Source organism: Vulpes vulpes, chromosome 8 (genome assembly GCF_048418805.1).
Source record: "Vulpes vulpes isolate BD-2025 chromosome 8, VulVul3, whole genome shotgun sequence".
Taxonomy (NCBI): Eukaryota; Metazoa; Chordata; class Mammalia; order Carnivora; family Canidae; genus Vulpes; species Vulpes vulpes.
The window spans coordinates 2,748,751-2,754,750 of NC_132787.1; positions in this window are offsets into that span (position 1 = coordinate 2,748,751).

Sequence of the window (6,000 nt, forward strand, 5' to 3'; positions counted from 1 at the left end):
AGCAGCGCCCGCCCCCCAGAGTCCCCCAACTCCGACAGCTCGCAGGCCGTGCCAGGGGAGCACTTTGAGGAGACCCCCAGGAGGAAAACGTGGCTCAGAAACCCTCGTAATCGCCCCGCCCTGTCCTGTCTTCCTCCAGGAGCTCGTCCAGCTGCATCACACCTGCAGGACCCTGCATCCCCATTTCACACACCAAAGCGCTGCTGCCTCTGAGGCTCCAAGGAGCCCAGCGCGGCTGTGAGTCACCCCTGGGCCGCACAGACGCCCAGAAAGCACGACTGGCCCCGCGGCTCCGCTGGAGGGCGCCCCAGCCCGGCGGCCACGGCGTGGGAAGGGCCCCTCCTCCAGGAAGCCTTCCCAGGGCGATGCCTCTCACGAAGCAGCAGCAGCAGCAGCAGCAGCTTCGCTGGCTCCTCCCGGCCTGCATTTTTCACTCCCCACAAGTGCTCGGCACACGGAGCGCCCGGCCGGCAGCCCCCAGGGTCCACTTCCTAACGGATCCGCACACCGGGCTTCCCTCCAATTCATCGTGTGCCCCGACGGTCCCGGTTCCCCGGAAATCTGCTTCCGGGACACAGCTCCCCGGTCACCGACGGCTGCGCAGCCCAGTCTCCGGGGGCCCGGCCAGCCCGGCCGGCTGGTCTCCTAGGCCCTCCCCACGTCTTTACTGTGTCTTCTGTGTCCCCTGGGCAGACAGGTGACCCTGTCGCACCCCCCGGTTCCTGGCACCGTGGCCCCAGGAGCCCCTGGAAAGCCGCTCTCTGTTTTGCTCCCCTGTTCCCTTCATCCCCTACCCCTGCTGTCCCTCTCGGCACAGGTGACACGTGTGACGTCCTGACATAGTCGCTCATGCCTGGAAAGGAAGCTACGCTGCTCTGGGAGCTGGCCTGTCCCACCTGCCGCCGCGGTGCAGTCCTGATGTGACATGTGCCCGCGGGACACTGTGGGGTCTGCGAGTCCATGGCCTGTGCGGCTTCCAGCAGCCCTCATCTCCCCGCACGCATCCCCCTCTCCCTGGCGCCGCGGGGCCCTGGCCTGCCTCAGCCTCCTGCTGCTGTGCCCAAGGCCACCGCAAACCACCTTGTCCTTGCAGGAGGGGGGCTTTTTGGGAGGGCGGCCGGGGGCTCCCAGGGTGTCTGCTCCCCGGAATCCACTGCGTTAGGCTGTGCTGCAGACCAGAACACCTCCCCTTCCCCTGCGTGCATGGGTCCCCACTTCCCACCGCCCCGGCCCTGGTCAGGGTCCCCATCCCCCACCGCTGCCCACCCATAGTCAGGAGCACCCACAGTCTCATCTTTACCACCCACTTCGCTTTTCCGGGGCATCAACTAGCTGTTCATGTTTTCTCCCCCACTGAACTGGAATTCTTAATTTTGATGTGTTTGTGTCAATCAAATCTTTTTTTTTTTTTTAACCTTGCAATTTCGGCTTCTAACATTTGCTTGAGAATGCTTTGCCTCGCCCTAAGCTACAAGGAAGGTCTCTCGCGTGCTCTCCTGTGTGCGTCCCGGTTCCTGCCGAGGCCTTCATTCCCCGGGGGGCGCCCACCGTGTAGGGTACACACTGGACTCCAGCTCCACGCTTGCCTTTCGCTGAGTCTGTTTGTACCAATCTCATCCACTGAAGAAATGGCCTTTTGCATGTCGCCCCAACCTTTTTTTTTTTTTTAAAGGGGCTGTTTTGGGCTCTGTCTTCCGTTCTAGTGGCCCGTTGACCTGCTGCTGTGTAGGTTCCGTACTTCATCACTGGGGCACTCAGATCCTCGGACAGTCTCTTTGCTTTCCTTTTTTCACAACCACCTTTACCACAAGTGGATTTTATTCTTTCTTTTTTTTTTTTTAAGGTTTTATTTATTCATGAGAGACACAGAGAGAGAGAGGCAGAGACAGGCAGAGGGAGAAGCAGGCTCCATACAGGGACCCCGATGCCGGACTCGATTCCGGGACTCCAGGGTCACACCCTGGGCCGAAGGCGGCGCTGAACCGCTGAGCCCCCCCGCCCCCCCGGGCTGCCTGGATTTTTTTTTTCACGTAAGTTTTAGATCATTTCATCAAGTCCCTCAGAAGAAATCCAGCCCAGGGTTTTTATTGGGTTTGCCTTATAAATCAACTCCGAGGGAACTCCTGTCTTTGGAGCATGGGGTCAAACTATCCTTGAATGTGATAGAAAACCCACTTCACTGGATTCTCTTGTATGTTCTTCTCAGAAGAGAGGCTTACGTGGCTCTTCACAGCGATCTCGGGAAGGCTTTGCTGCTACACCGTAAACACGTCCTTATTTTTATCGCTCTTAGGAATGGTGTCTTCATTTTTCTATCTGCTAACTGACGGCTGCTGACGCAGAAAAACACTCCGGATTGCTGTAAGTCGACCTTGTAACTGGCTGCTCATCTCATCTCATTATTTCTATAGTTTATCGGTTGAATGCATCCGGGCGTCTTTTTATTTATTTGTTTGACAGAGAGACTGAGCGCAAGCAGGGGGAGGGGCAGGCAGATGGAGAAGGGACAAGCAGGGGGAGGGGCAGGCAGATGGAGAAGGGAGAAGCAGGGAGCCCCATGTGGGGCTGGATCTCAGGACCCTGAGATCATGACCGGAGCTGAAGGCACATGAACCACCAGGAGCCCCAATTTTTTTAAAAGATTTTATTTATTTATTCATGAGAGATAGAGAGAGAGGCAGAGACATAGGCAGAGGGAGAAGCAGGCTCCATGCAGGGAGCCCAATGTGGGACTCGATCCAGGGACCGAGGGATCACGCCCTGAGCTGAAGGCAGATGCTCAACCGCTGAGCCGCCCAGGCGCCCCAGGAGCCCCAATCTTGTTTGGCCTTCTATGTAGCTGTGCCAACAATGCCAGTTCCCTCCTCATCCTTATATTTATCTTCTGAGCCAGGAATTCCAGTATATGGAGCCCGGCCTTGAGAGTAGGGCACCCTCGTCCTGCTCCCGGCTTTATGAGAGTGTACCCGAAGTTCATCCCGTAGACGCAACACCCCCAAGCTCCCCGGTGCCCATCCACTGCCCTTTGAAGACTCCTGGACTCTCCTGCCACCCTCCGCCCGGCACTGCCTTCACCACGCTGACTTTCCCAAGCCCTTCCCATGTTTGAAAGCCCGGCTCAAGGCTGACCTTTCCCACAGTCTCCCCATTTGCCCCAGCTCACAGAGAGCTCCCCCATGGGCCCCTGAGCCAGCACACACGCTGTCCATCGACAGCCCATGAGCTGCCCTGAAGAACTACTGTATCTCCCATCCATTTAGCCTGTGCCTATTTACAGATCTACCCCGACTAAGCAGTCAGCTCCTTGAGGACCGGGATGTTTATCACACTCCTCTTTATACCCTGAGGTACACGATAGTTGCTTAATAAACGGTTCTTGGGCACAAGAAGGCGCCACGTGCCATCAGCTCCAGCTCAGAGGCCTGCGTGCTGTGAGTTCAAGGCCAGAAGGAGCAACGGGAAGCAGCAAGGTTGCAGAGCAAAGGCAAGCAAAGGCTCAGAAGGAGATGCCCCCCACCCCTGGGCCTTAGCCGCCCCTGTGCCTTCACCAGCACCACCTCACCGCGTCTTCACGGGGTCCAGGAGGCCGATATTCCAATGGTCATTTTGCAGATGAAGAGACAGGGCGCACAGAGATGAACTACTTGTCACGCAGCCGCTGAGAATCCCATGGATTGTGCCACCTCCACAGCCAGGCAAGCAACAGCCAGGCACAACCCAGGCCAGGACGGTTGTCCCTCTGGACCCACGAATCCATGTTCAGGAATTTATTTTAAAGAAATAAGGGCGGGATGCCTGGGTGGCTCAGTGGTTGAGCGCCTGCCTTCAGCTCAGGGCATGATCCCAGGTTCCCTGGTTCGAGTCCTACATCCGGGTCCTTGCACTCAGCCTGCTTCTCCCTCTGCCTCTCTCTCTCTCTCTCTCTTCCATTAATAAATAAATAAAATCTTTAAAAAAATAAATTAGTGGACATGTGCACTCCATTAAAACTCCACTAAGAAGGGACAGGGGCACCTGGGTGGCTCAGTCTATTGAGCATCTAACTCTTAAGTCTTGGTTTGGGCTCAAGTCATGACCTCGGGGTCCTGGGATGGAGTCCCATGTCGGGCCCCGCACTCAGCGGGGAGTCTCTCTAAGGACTTTCTCTCTCCTTTTCCCTCTCCCTCGCCCTCTCTCCTCCCTCTGCTCATGCCCTCTCTCTCTCGCTCTCTCAAATGAATAAATAAATCTTTTTTTAAAAAATCCATTAAGAGGGGACACAAATTAAAAGGCCCATCCATATGAAATGACAATTGCATAAGTGGGTCAGCAGCCAGGCGGACAGGCAGGTGGCCACCAGAAAACCACTGATGAATGCAGCCAAGTGGCGCTCACAGGCCCAGGGAGGTAGGCAGGAAGCTAAGCGAGCATTCGGAGCAAGCAGTGCACTCCAGGCAGCAGGGACGAGGCCGCCCCAGGCCAACCCAGGCCAGCTGTGCAAAGGGCAGGCTCGGGGCTTGGGCCTTGGGGCCCGCACCAGTCTGGGGCTCGACCAGAGCCTTTATAGCCCATGGTTAGGGTGGAGCCAATCCAGCCTGGGACCCAGGTGGAAGGAAGCAGCCTGTTGGCCAGCTGTCCCTTTGTCAGCTTCCTGTCTAAGCCTATTTTCAAGGGCTCACCCAGTTTGCAATCCCCTTTGTTCTCGGCCATTTACAAATAGGTGCTCTAATTAAGGCTTTCTGATGTGGCCACGATTGCCTTGTAAAGCTGCTGGGCTGTTTTCTGCTTACCAAGAGTGACACTGCACCGCCTGTGTCCACTGTCCCTTTGCAAGGCCCTGCTGGAACCAAGACCAGTCAGCTTGTCAGTATGGGTGAAGGTGGGGGTGGCACCGCCCCCCTCCAGGCACCCAGTGGATCCTCCCAAGAGCCCAGCAAAGATGCTCTCCATTCATATTTTACAGGTAAGGAAACAGAGGAAACATGACTCGCCGGGGTCACAGAGCTAGTCAGTGGCAGAGCTGGGCTTCAAACCACACCTTTTTACGTCCAGAATCAGCACAACCATCATCTCCAATCAGGACAGGGGCCTGGGCGTACTCATGGCTCCCCCAACCCCCAGGAAGCGGCTGTGTCTACACAGGCTGTGTCTACACAGGGGCCCTCAGTGAAGCTTGCACCTCGACACGGAGCCCATTGGGTGTGCGTGTGACCAAGGAACAGGGTCAGAGGACAGAGGTGCGATGACCAGCAGGGTAATAGAGAAATGTTTCCTGGAAGACTCACCACCTTGTAGCTCTCGGCATTTTACCAAGAGATAAATCCCACGTAATCCTCGGATGCTCAGCACTTCCAGTTGAGACAAGAGGGGAGCAAGAGCCGGTTCTTGCTTGGAGCTCTGGCAGATATGTGAGCCAGCCAACACTCAGCCGTGCCTCCCGCAGAAGGACCCCAAACCCCCCAACCCCGGCCATTCGGCTGGAATCAGCCCCTCTCTCCCTCACCCCAGGCCTACGTGCTTGGGTGTCTCCAGCCCATAACCCACGGAGTTCCCAGTCTACACTCGAGTCTGTGAAGATGTATTCCTAGGGCCCAGGTGGAGGGGCTAGAAGTACCCCCTGTGCTCCCAGAAGTGATTTGCCCTCCCTCACCCCGGGATGTAAGTGGCTCGTGCACCCTGAGAGGCGCAAAGAGGGCAAAAGGTGAGGCCCCGGGACGGGGGATGGGGAGAGCTATTTTTAGGCCAGCCTGGGTCAGCATCTGCTTGTGGCTGGTCAGCAAACAGGTCCATCAAAGGAGTCATCATTGAGAACAAAGGCAGTCAAGAGACTTGCTCTTGGAAGGGTTTACGGGCTCCGATCCGCAGGCTCGAGGCACCTCTTGACTCGGTCCACTGTCCACCCAGCAAAGCCACCGCGGGTCCCAGCCCAAAGGGATGAGGGCAAAGCAGTTTGGCTGTCAGGGCAACCGCATGAGCTCCCCACCTCCTCTCACAACATGGGTCCTCAGAGGGGAGGACGTG